Source organism: Peromyscus maniculatus, chromosome 4 (genome assembly GCF_049852395.1).
Source record: "Peromyscus maniculatus bairdii isolate BWxNUB_F1_BW_parent chromosome 4, HU_Pman_BW_mat_3.1, whole genome shotgun sequence".
NCBI lineage: Eukaryota > Metazoa > Chordata > Mammalia > Rodentia > Cricetidae > Peromyscus > Peromyscus maniculatus.
The window spans coordinates 95,550,434-95,563,068 of record NC_134855.1 but is presented as its reverse complement, the minus strand read 5'-3'; the positions used below and the strand labels follow the sequence as shown (position 1 = coordinate 95,563,068).

General features: G+C 43.3%; 1 long non-coding RNA gene across 1 annotated transcript; it reads left to right on the top strand.

Annotated features, from left to right (window-relative positions):
- The first annotated feature begins 1,969 nt into the window (after nucleotides 1–1,969).
- On the top strand, nucleotides 1,970–10,256 carry LOC143272760 (uncharacterized). Its single transcript, XR_013050347.1, has 3 exons — nucleotides 1,970–2,078; nucleotides 7,126–7,238; nucleotides 9,744–10,256. It is a non-coding gene; the product is annotated as an uncharacterized LOC143272760 (long non-coding RNA).
- The last annotated feature ends 2,379 nt before the right edge of the window (nucleotides 10,257–12,635 follow it).

The following is a 12,635-nucleotide window of genomic DNA, read 5'->3' as shown; positions in this document are numbered from 1 at the left end:
AGCTAGATGAAGCCTTTTTCTTTTTATCTTTTCTTTCTTTCTTTTTATTTTTTTCAAGACAGGGTTTCTCTGTGTAGTTTTGGTGCCTGTTTTGGATCTCGCTCTGCAGACCAGGCTGGACTTGAACTTACAGAGATCCACCTGGCTCTGCCTCTCGAGTGCTGGGATTAAAGGCATGTACCACCAACCGCCCGGTGAAGTCTTTTTCTAGAATTAGTTAGTACTCTATATGACCATTAACATCATGGCAGAAAGTTTAATATATATTTGTATATATATAAATTTTGAGATAATATTTATACCTTAAGAAAAGTTTTAAAGAGTCAAAATAAAATCAAAGAATTATGAGAGTAGTGACAATAGAATAAATAGTCCCTTAATTTTGGTTTTTCTTCTGTCCCATATCAGGTGGCTCTTCTGACATGAGACAAAGATTTTGGATTTCCTTTAACAAGCATGTTTGAGTTTAGAGAAGGAGACAACCATGTTCCAACTTCAAAGACAGCTTTAATTTTTAATTGAACTATTGCTATAAAAAGACCATTTGCCTTATATATCTGTAATACATAAACTTTTAAAGGTAACATACATACTTGCATTAATATAAGTATAGACTGTTCATTGTATGTAAGTCAGCCAAAGATGTTTTTTTGTTTTGCAGTTTTTCTAGGCTTATTTCTTTGTTTCCAGAATTTTCAGGGGGTCTTCCTCAATCAAACTTGATCCATATCAACCTAGAATGAATCCATAGCCTCTCATTTCTTGTGGAAATAAAAGCATAACTTCTCCCCCAAAGCAACAAACCTTTTGATTTCCATTTTGAAGTCAAGATATCTTTTATTTTTTTTTAGTTTTTGGTTTTTTTTTTTGAGACAGGGTCTCTCTGTGTAGCTTTGGAGTCTGTCCTAGAACTTGCTTTGGAGACCAGGCTGGCCTTAAACTCACAGAGATCCACCTGCCTCTGCTTCATTAATGCTGGGATTAAAGACATGTGCCACCATTGCCCAGCTTGAAGTCAAGACATTTTAAAAATATATAGGTTAGTTTAATCTAGTAGCTTTCATAATAAAATGTCTCTTAGCAGCTATCACTCCTTCATTAGCAGTCAAAAAATTCAAAGACAACACAATAACATATAGGATCCAGACTCTGTGTATTTCCCATCTTTATTCCACAGCAACTTGGCATATTTGCCATAAAAGAGCAGATTGTAAGGATTTTTGGCTCACATGGCTAGCATGTGGCCTAGCATATCTTTGTTGGTAACTCTCATCTTTGCCTTTGCAGTAAAAGAGGCCATAGGCAGTTCATAAACAAATGGCTGTGGCTGAACTCCAGGGAAATTTATTTACAAAATTAATGTGGAAGATTGCATTTGGCCTGTGGACTATAGCTTGTTAACACCTGACATAGATTCCATTCTAGTTTGGTTTCTCTTGCTGTGATAAAGACCATGACCAGAGAAGCAACTTGGAGGAAAAGGTTTGTTTCATCTTACAGCTTATTCTGTCATGAAGGGAAGTCAGGGCAGCAACTAAAGGCAGGAACTATAGCAGAGACCATGAAAGAGATCTGCATGAAGGCTGACTCCTCCTGGCTTGCTTATCTTGCTTTCTTATACAACCCAGGACCATGTGCCCAGGGGTGGTCTTGTCCACAGTGGACTGGGATCTCCCACATTAATCATGTGCACAGACTTGCCTATAGGCCAATCCGGTGGAGGCATTTTGTCAGTTGAGGGTCCCTCTTCCCAAGTGACTCTTGCTTATATCAAGTTCATGAAAACCTAATCCCTGGCCCCTAACAGACCCCTGCTTTAGACGAATGCAAGGTCATTTGAAAGGCAGTTGTTTTGTTTTGCATTCTGTTTACCTTGAGTCAGAAGTGTTTGGGTATTTGTATCAATAATAATAATAATAATAATCTTATTTGAAATATATTAGCATTTTAGTGAGCTATTTGCTTTGACAGGGACTATCTCACCAGTTGCCTGACAGAATCACTTCCTACTGCAAGAGTCAGAGGTGACCCCTTCAGACTGATAGACTGGCCAAGAAGGGTAGAAGTTGGACTGACAGGTATTTTGGGACTATTTTGTAGGAAATTAGGCATACTCATGAACACAAAGCCAAATGAGAGTGTGCTTCCTTCCTTTCTTTTCTTTTCCTTCCTCCCTCTCTTTTCTTTTCTTCCTTTCTTCCTTCCCCCTTCCTTCCAGATCTGACTTTTTATTTTTAGTATTACCTCTAGTAGCTATGAGAAGGAGAAAGAGGATAGAAAGGTTTCAAAGACTTGTGTGTTTTCATAGTAAAGAGTGTAATACACCTTCCAAAGTGGGAATGCAAGGATTTCTCTTCTCCCCAGTCTATTTTTAAAAACATTTTCCCACAGGCCAGAGATAATTGGGGCATTCATCTTTGCTTTTCCTCATGTTTGGGAAATCCTGATAGAAAGGGGGCTGATCCATTGAGAATTTAGCAAAACCAGAGAGCCATGTCCTAACATTGGGGGATTCATGGGCCTGCTTCTCTCTCTCTCTCTCTCTCTCTCTCTCTCTCTCTCTCTCTCTCTCTCTCTCTCTCTCTCTCTCTCTCTTTCTCTCTTATATGTGGTCTCAAGTCTGTCAGTGGGTACTGACAGTGAGTACTGTCTCTGAGGTCCTAAAGGAACCAGGCTCACTCCATTAAACTTCCACTTCAGACCTGGGGCAAACAGCCTGTGTGGATACAAGATAACCCCTCTGCAAACAGAGCAGGCTTTAAAGGGAAGCACAGTAAATATTCAGGGTGCTTTTCTTCCCGCCTTCCCTTTCTTAAGCCATATATGGTAGAGGGACCAGAAGAAGTAGCCTTGACTCTTTAAACAAAAGGCATTCTTTGATGTAGGAGACCGCACTAGCTTTTTGCAGCCTGTGGTAGGAGGGAGTCAAGGAAAGGGGAACTAAAGTTCATAGAGGAAGCTGCAGTCTTTAGGGCAAGCTGAGATGTGACCTTCAGAGCTTGCCAAATCCACGAGGGAACACAAATTGCCTTTGGACAGCTTCTCAATGGCTCCTCTGTGGTCCAGAGTCCCAGGCCCTGGTGGGATGCTCTCTGATGTGATCTGGAGGGTGAGCCTACCCTTGTGCATGTGGGAGGCTAACCAGTGGTATGGATCTTGTGAGGACCTGGAGAATGGAAGCATACATATAAATCTCCTGGCTTTGTTGCCTTGACCATATCTGCTTTCCTCTAAAGCATTTACCCAGCTCTAATTGGCCTTTTACCATAAAACGGAAGGGTGGCATTTGTTAAATTTCAGCTCCTATGGAACTTACTTGGGTTTCCATCATAAGCTCGAAGCTGAGCCCTGCTGATATTTCTCAACATGTGTCTTGCTGACCCCTCAGCCCTGAAATGGCTGTTTTTTTTTCTCTGACCCAAGCTCTTGTTTATTTAATCCTCTTAAAGGCTGGAAATGTTGCCAAACTGTGGTTTTTGTTTGATTTTATGTTTTTATTCTCCCACGGACAGAAGTAAGATCAATCTTAAAAGGACCCGTGTTTATGGTTGTTGTCTAGTCAGGGTGTCTACTTCTCAGGCATTGACCCAAGACTGTTGTGTTTGGGTTCCACAAGAATGACTCCTAGACCATGCTCTGATTCACTACCCAAAGGTAGTTCTGGTATTTCAGTGAGTTCACATTAAAATATGAATTTCAAAAATTTCTGAAATGACCAAAGACTATTTTTGCTTTCAAACTAGAAATACATAGTACCAGGGAACTGAGATCAGGCTATGTCCTGCTTTAAGTTACTCCATATCATGTAAAGTAGTGAAGTTTTTGGACTGTATCTTGCCTTTAGATAGTTTATCTTACAAACAGCATTTGACTCCATTTTGAGAACATAGGATGACTCTGTACCTGGGGAGACATATAAAAAAATTCATCTGTTGAGCACCACCTACACATAACTTACTCTGAAGAATAGAATGGCACCACCCTATAAATTGATCAATGTTAATTGTTGCTGTGGGGCACATGGTTATAGTAATAACCATGTCAGAAAAACCAGGCCCAAGAACTTACTGGACTCTCCAGGCTGAGGAAAGGATGAAATTCACTCATGTGAACCACATTAAGAGGAAGACACTTATGTGATAGGAATGGCCCCACTGACCTATCACCTGACATGTCTGTAAAGGTACCAACAATCAGAACTCTAGGGACTTCAGCTCAGCTTGGTCCACACTGCTAATGTGGCCCTATTAGAACTGCCATCTACCTGTCCATCCGTTCCTCTGAAACTGGTCCTGCAGCCTGACTTATGTCATCATAATTGTCACTGTCATCATCATCATCATCATCCTCATCCTCATCATCATCAGAACTCCAGCCTGGTTTGCAATCTTATTTTCAAAGAGACTATCTTTGAATCCCACTTAGTTGCACAGTTTCAGCTCCTCAGGCCTCTGTGAAACTTCTTGAAGTCTGCTGCAGCTTCTAACCCTTTGCAGCCACTTCGTAAGCTACATATATGCCTATATAGATATACTGACTGTGCAATGTGTGATCTGAGAGTTAATATTAGCAATTAAGATCGGAATAAAAGAACCTGGGTTTGTCTTCACCAGTTATCAAAGAAAGTGGCATGATCTGGAAAATTGTTGCCAAGGAAACAATCCTATCTTGTGAATTGATTGTTACAAAACTAAACAAAATAAAACAAAACAAACTAACAGTGTGCAAAACCACAAAAGTATTTATGTTTTTAACAGTGTGCTCAAAACAGACTACCAAGTTTTTTCTTCTTTGCTCATAAAGGCAGCAGTAGAATGAGGTTCAAAAGAGTCTATGCATCAAATGGCATTGGCACCAGGCTCCTCATTAGAGTTTTGGGGGCAGCTGTGATGTTGGGAGCCACTTGCCCATCCTAAACTGTCACAATCCATCTTCTGGGTAATTTTCCCACTGTGTTGTTCCTCTTGTAACCAGAAACCCTGTGGACATTTTCATGCAACATGTAGTATTTTGATCTCCAACTATACGTTGGGTGTAGTGTTAGGGGGTGGCTACCTAAAGATGTACAGGCCCAAACAACTGTGCCATTGAGAGGTTGAAAATCTAGCCAGGAAAACAACATTATTTGTCTAATATAACCATGTACATTACTTTTGTAATAATTCTACGTAGAAATTGCAATTAAGTCCATTATAAGATAATTTAGAAAACACTCAACAGCTAATGACCCTGGGTAGTCATTCTCCAAATAACCATGTATACATCATCCTTTAATTATAATGCTGTGATAACCTACTGGCACAGTGGTGAGATTACACACTGGCAGTCTACCGAAGCTGGCAGCTAGGGAAAGTTTTCCCAAGGAAGTGGGCTTTAGAATACAATTGCAGAATGAGGAAGAGTTGGCCACAGGAAGAGGAAGTACAATGCCATGCAGGCCAAGGCAACAGAGTGGGCAAAGATCCTTGGGGCCTTGGGGACCAAGTTTCAATGTGGATTTGAAAGCCCCAGCAAGGGTCCACTAAATTTTCTCCTTCGACTTTCCAAACCAAGAGGCTACTGTGTGTTCAGTTTCCCCCACACACTTATTTCTAGATCCCCTGTCCCCTTTTCTGTCTTCCCTACCCTCAGTTCTCTGTTCATACTAGTAAGCCACATAAAAGTCTGTGTGTTTATCAGCTTCTTCAGCAGAATCATGTGTCTAGACAAAAGACTGGTTAGTCTTTGGGAAAGTAAATGTTTCAGGTCTGACTCAACCAGACCGAGAGCCAAGAAAGAGAAGATAAGGCTGATGGGAAAGATCTCCTTAATGAATGGTAATAAAACAGAACCCAAAGGTGAAGGCAAGTAATAGCCTTGGCGTTTCCTGAGGCTGCAGCCCCAGACAGGCTCTTGAAAACTTCTGAGGATTAAGATGCAGGGAGGTTATTTCATTTCCTCTTTGCCTTTGTGTGTAACACTTTCCTTTTTTCCCTCTGATCTCTCTTCCCGACACCTCAGGCTCTGGGCAGTCACCCTCTAGTTTTCCAGTGTAAATATTGTCCCTTTTAGATGGGATAAAATGTCCATATTACACAGCACCTAGGATGGAGATTACTAAAGACATCTTTCCTGTTATCTTTAATAAAAACAAATGAATCCCTTTTGAACTAGGTGTGTTTATTTACAAGATGATTGGAAAGCAGCACATACAATGTAAACTAAGTGCTGATAGTTCCAACAGCAGGTTACAAATCATGTGGGAAGGTGGACATTGAGAGAAAAAGCTACCTACTCTTCACAGTCATCTCCAGGCGGCATGTTATCAGTGGTGGAGGAATTTACAATTTAAGTGTGTATAAGAGACCTCATCCTAGGGCCACCAATGTAGGAATAATCTTCCAGAAATAGGGTATAGAAGTAAGGTTTAAGAGAGTAGCCAAGAGATTTGGATTTGTGTGTGTGTGTGTGTGTGTGTGTGTGTGTAAATGCTTATGTGAGTATCTGTGAAGGTGTATGTGTGGAAAGACACATTGTTTTCATTGAGTATCCAGGAGGATCTCTTGGGTACCATAAAGCATCTCCTCATTGTTATCCATCACCTGGGAAGCTGAAGGATTCAGGGTGAGAGGATACAGGTACCTTAGAGAGAACACGAGAGTATAGAATAGAGGAGTGCCCTGAAAGGCTGGGTTCCAATTCTAGGAGTTAGTGCCACTATTTTCTAACACCTCATCTGTGACTGGAAGCATTTTTGAATGTTAAAAGATGTGCTGAAGTTGAGCAATTAAGACTGCAAAATCTCTTGCACGAAATTTTGACACCATGTCTTTCTCTTCTCTTTCTTTTGCTTCCTTTGCTATTTGGAAGTTGAAGCGGAACAAGATGGATTTTGCAGTTTGACTCAGGTTCATGTTTGAGCTCAGCTGTTTGTGGTCTGAACTTCAGTTTTCCTATTGGTCAAGTGAAGCCAGGAGCACTTAGCTTGTAGACTTTTTCTGAGCATTACTTACTGAATAACTGCACCCAACACTCTGCCAGTCAGCACTGAAATGTTGGCAAGCATACCCTTGTGCATAGGCCCTCTTATAGTGGGACTGCTTAATTATATGACCATTGAATTATTTGTCTATAATTTGATTCCAGATTAGATGGTAAACTCCAGAAATGCCATTCCACCATCTTCAGGATCAAGCATAGTAGTGCCTGGAATATGATAACTACAAACAAACCCTTGCACAATATAGAATATTTCTCAAGTAAGTAATAAACTTGTATTATTTATTTACTTGATATTAAAGCAGAAATCCAGAAGTATTAAGGAAGCTTCAAGAAAATTTGGTCTGTGTGGTCAAAGCCACAAAGGTCTCAGGGAAGATGGCAGTCTAGGGATCTCATTGGTGACTGCCCCACCTGGATATCTATGGGTAGGGTATGCTGTAGGGACATGAAGCACATAGCACCACCCAGCTTCTCCCTTTCAAATCTTTCAAATCCGTGGACTCTGAGCTTCTCTTGGATTCTGGCTCAGTAAACCAAGGGGTCTAAAAGCACAGAGGAACTCCTCTGAAGCACTAACTCTCCTGGGTCACCTGTGTCTACTTGCTTCACACGTGGGATTGGAGATCAAACTTTGGTCTGGTCTGGTTTAGAATTCCAAGGGCATCCTTTACATTCTCAGCCAGTGTGGTGAGGACCAGGGGGCTCCTTTAGTGGACCACAGCTACCTTCTCGGTACTGTGTGAGGACAGAAAGAGCTTGACATTCCCAAACTGGTGTTTTCGAACTGCTGCAGGCACCCTTCATTGCCCGAACTGCTGCTTACTTGGGAAGCTCGAGATCTTGGGTCCATCTCTGACTTTAAGCAGACAATTCATAGCTCACCGTTTGTCAGAAAAATATACCAGAGATCCTGGTACCTGAAATCAGTTTGAAAAGAGGAGGCTCATCTTTTTGTTATGAGACTGGTACACCTAGAAGTGAACAAGAGATACAGTGCTTATATGCACCTTCTTAGTTTTTGGTTGGGAACTCCCTTTGGCTAAAATCAGAAATGGGCTGTGATTCTGGCACTGTTGGTTCAGCACAGAGCCTTAACATGAGGAAACTAAGGGGGTGCCCCAGTATCTATGAAAAGGCCCTGAAAACTCTAAATATTTATTACACAACCCAAGTTGGAGAAGAAACGTCAGTGGAGCAGAACATGAGGACTCACTTCCTATGAATCCTACATCGGGTTCAGTGTCTTTGTCAAATGTGATGGCGCTGTGAAGAGTCACGATGACACGTGTGGCAGGCTTTCTTAGTTGCTAGGACACAGCTGGGGTGTGACTAACCACAGGAAAGCTGGGGTGAGATCAATCCCTCCCCTCCTATGTGTCTTGTTCCATGATTCAGGGTGGTCCCGAGCTTAGATCCAGAGAGCCAGATCTATGCAGGTTCCCTGTTGCCAAGTGACAAGACTCGTTTGGCACCAACTATGGGCAGTAACCAGAGTGGGCAAAGCAGAACAATGTAGCCCCAAGGACTGGAGGCAGCCTCTGCAGCCGCATGCTTGCAGCCTCATGCTCGACCTTTGTTGCTGAGGATCCAGAGAGGCATGTGGCTGACAGATGCTCTTTGCAGTTAGCACTGAACAAACACAAAGAGACAGAATGTTGTGTAGAACAGTCAGGGACAGAACGAGTAATAAATCCAAACAGCAGGAACTACCTTGCCTCCGCCGTTTACACGTTGCTTTGTGTCTGTGGTTTACTTCTGAAGTCAACTTCCTCCTAAGGGCTGACTGGTGTTAAGAAATCAGTCAGTCAGTTCTGGGGTCACTTTAACCTTGTGAGCTTCGATTTGAGCAGCATCCATGCTAGGCTCTGGACCAGTTACTAGAGAGAATGGTCACACCATTTCTTAGGTGTTAGCTCCTAGGTGGTGAGAGCCATATGCATCCATTTCGAATATCCCCTCCACCCACTTCTCCTCCTCTCTCCTTCCCTCCCCTTTCTCTCTCTCTCTTTCTCCTTCCCTCCCCCTCTCTCCCTCCCTCTCTCCCTCTTACCCACTCCTTAGTACTTAGGTGTTTTAGGTGAGTCGTAGATGCTTGCTGAACTGAAGAGGAAAGCTATTGCTCTTGCTGTTTTGAGTTCTCTTCTGCCACTGTTGCTAGAGCGCTATGTTCTTATTTGTGCAGGATTCTGCTCTCCTCCTAAATATTAGTGCATCGAGAAGACTTTCTGTGTAGGTTGGTCCCAGGCTTGGTGTTAGGGAGTGAATTAGTGAGAGGAACCATGATGTGAATACAGAGCGCCTACCGTGACCAGGGGGGAACAGGCGAGAGTCCTGTGCTGTTAAAGTCCTGTGTGGCTCCTCTCAGAGTCGAGCAGCAGCTGGTCCCATCAGCAGACCCTTTGGCCATCCCCCTTCGGGGGCTCTACAAATTCCAGGATTCATTCATTTGCAAAAAAAAAAAAAAAAGAAAAAAGAAAAAAAAAAGAAAAAGAAAACTTGCTTGAAAATAATGGTGATATTTTGTCACATAATTGTTGAGACTATCATCTTCAACTCAATATTCCAACTCCTGGTGTGACATTTTGCTTTGCTTTTCCTCATGGTGACCTCTTGTGAACAACTTTGATGACTTAGAGTTGTTCAGCCAATGTCTTCTTGTGTGTCTGTTAGGCAAGGTGAATGCTAGGTAAATGTGGGACTAGTGTTGGGAGAAGGTGTATTGAGTGAAAAGAGGAAATTAACGGCCTGCTTTTCATTTCCAGTAGGAATTGCTGTAACCTGGCAGAGTCACCAGGGTGCCCTGGTGCTGGCATCGTCCAGCTGTGGAGTCCTGAGCCATAGACTCGAACTGTGCCGGGCTGGCAAGAGCCACAGTGACAGAACCACATACCTGCTTATAGAAACAGCACACTGGGGAAGCAGAGGCAGGCTGGCTTCTGCAAATTCCAGGACAACCAGGGCTACATAGAGAGATCCTGTCTCAAACAGCAGCAGCAGCAGCAGCAGTAGCAGCAATAACAACAACAACAGCAACCACTCCACAAAAAAGAAACCCTCAAACAAAAACAAACAATGAAACAACAGGTGAAGATTTGAGTCCATGCACCTCTTTTGTCTTGTTAGACTTAGAGAACAGAAAGTCTCCTAGGATGTAGAGTGTCATAATCCCGCATTTACCGACTCCCCACCACTCTGTGCTTGAGAGTCATTTACAATGTGCTGCCAATATGGCCATCAGGACTCATCGGTGCTTCAGATTTCCAAAGGTTAGGCATCCACCCTGTGATCTATGCCTCCACACTCCTTCTGTCTTCCTTCTTCTATTTGATGGAAGCACAGGTGAGAGAGACCTAGGACAGACAGCTCCCTCTTGTCTGGACTTCACCTTCCACACCTAGAAAGAGGGATAGGGCAGAGCTCCCTCACTAAGACTTTTAGTTTACAGTGAGTTTACAAGGACTGCCTTCCACTGCTGCAGCCTGTCCAGTTTGACTATTTGAGACTGTTGCCGAGAACCATCCATATTCTAAAAACTTCTGTGCCAATGGAGAAGTGTCCACCAGGGAATCTGGGGTCAGGAGTGGATGGTGGCCCCAGTCTTCCTTGTACAGGACAATCAAGTGCACATCCCACTTCTGCAGTGACACCTAGACTCTCCAAGAGAGGGACAAGGTGCCTCATCACGGAACTGTCAGCAGTGGGATGAGGCCTCTCTCCGAAAGCAGCCCAGCTGTCTCAGTTCTCCAAAGCTTGGCATTGGATCTCACACTTCTCTTTGTTCCACTAGAACACCTGGCAGAGATACAGCTAATGATGCTCCTTTTTGGAGTTTATTAATTCCATAAGCCTCTATTTGTGAATGGCTACAATAAAGAGCAAACATAAAAGTGAGAATCGACAGATGGGGCATCGCTCCTTTGATGTTACCCTCAGATTACACAGACAAAATCCTGGGAACAGCTTTCCAAATTAGGCCAGCCAGGCCTGGTGGGACACAGAGCTTGGGCCTTTGGGGGGCAGAGCAAGGCCTGCTTTACAGGCTCCTGCCAAGGCTGAGCTCAGACCCAGCCTCTGGGGACTTGTTGGAAGAAAAATCAGATTTAATCATATCTTGAATATAAAATTGGGGTCTGTTTTAGACTCTCCTGAATATCAAGATAGATTTCTTGAGGGTATATGAGAGTAACTTTATACAGAGATAGGAAACTATGTAATTCTAACACAGATGTGAGTACAGGCATGTGTGCATGCGCATGCGCGCGCGCGCATGCGCACACACACACACACACACACACACAGAGAGAGAGAGAGAGAGAGAGAGAGAGAGAGAGAGAGAGTGAGAGAGAGAGGGAGAGAGAGAGAGAAGACAGAGAGAGAGAGAGAGAGAGAGAGAGAGAGAGAGAGAGAGAGAGAGAGAGAGAGAAGACAGAGAGAGTAAAGACACAGAGACAAAGACAGACAGATAGATAGATGCATGCATGCACGCACGTGTACACACGGCCTGGAAACAATATTACGGATGGTAGAGGAAACTTTCTGTGTCATCTTTGGGGTGTGGTTTGCTTCCACATCTGGAGGATTTTATCTCCTGTAAAGAATTCTTGGGACTACTAATGGGGATCACTTGGTAGACGGCTTTACTAGCATGTATGAAGTCCTGTGTCTGGTCCCCAGTACCGTATAAACCAGTGTGGCCTTGCACATCTGTAGTCCCAGAACTTAGGGGCAGAAGCTAAGAGGGTCAGAAGCTTAAGGTCATCCTACATAGCAAGTTCAAGGCCAGCCTTGGCTACATGAGACCCTGTTTCAAATGAAAAAAATATTTTTAAGCTCTCTGGAAAAGAACCCTGCATGTTTCTGAGCCGTATCCTTCCTGCTCAGGGGGTAGACTGCTTGAGGATCTCCATTCTGTTTTCAACAAACATACTATGCTGTAAAACTAAAACTTTATAAAGAAAGAAAAGATGCTCCAGGGCTGGTGAGATGACTTAGTGGGTAAAGGTACTTCCTACCCAGTCTAATGACCTGGGACCCACATGGTGGAGAGAGGGAACCTGTTCCCAAAGTCATCCTCTAACCTCCACACATATGCCGTGGCACACATGTCCCCTCATAAAAACATACAATACATGAATCGAGTTAAGAAAAAACGGCTCAGTAATATTTGTTGGTTAATGTATAATAGATTCACTGTTCTGCAGTCCCAAACCAGTCCAGGTAGATGCCAGTGCGTGACATCTGGTGTCAGTCAGATCCTCCAGGAGGAAGATGCTGAGATGGAGGTGAGGCAGGAATAACGACCACAGAGAAGAGACAAGGTTGGGTGAGGACTGACTCTAGGGATGCACACAGCTTCTTAATCTGCAAAAGATAAACTGGAGAGGGAGAAACAGTGTTCAGGCAGGAGAGTCCAACTACTGTGTAGGCCTAGCATGGTACCAGGAAAGCCAAAAGTGAGCCTTTAGCGTGGAGGCTGATGCAAACCCCACAGGTGCCAAGGCTGGAGAATCAGCTAGCTACACTTCTACAGCTGACTGCCAAGTTTCCTTTTCTTTTCATTGTGAAGGGAAATCCACACAGCACACCCCCACTGCCACACAGCTTCCTCTCCTGTCTTCTTACCAGTTTACCCCATTCTACCTGACCATACCAAA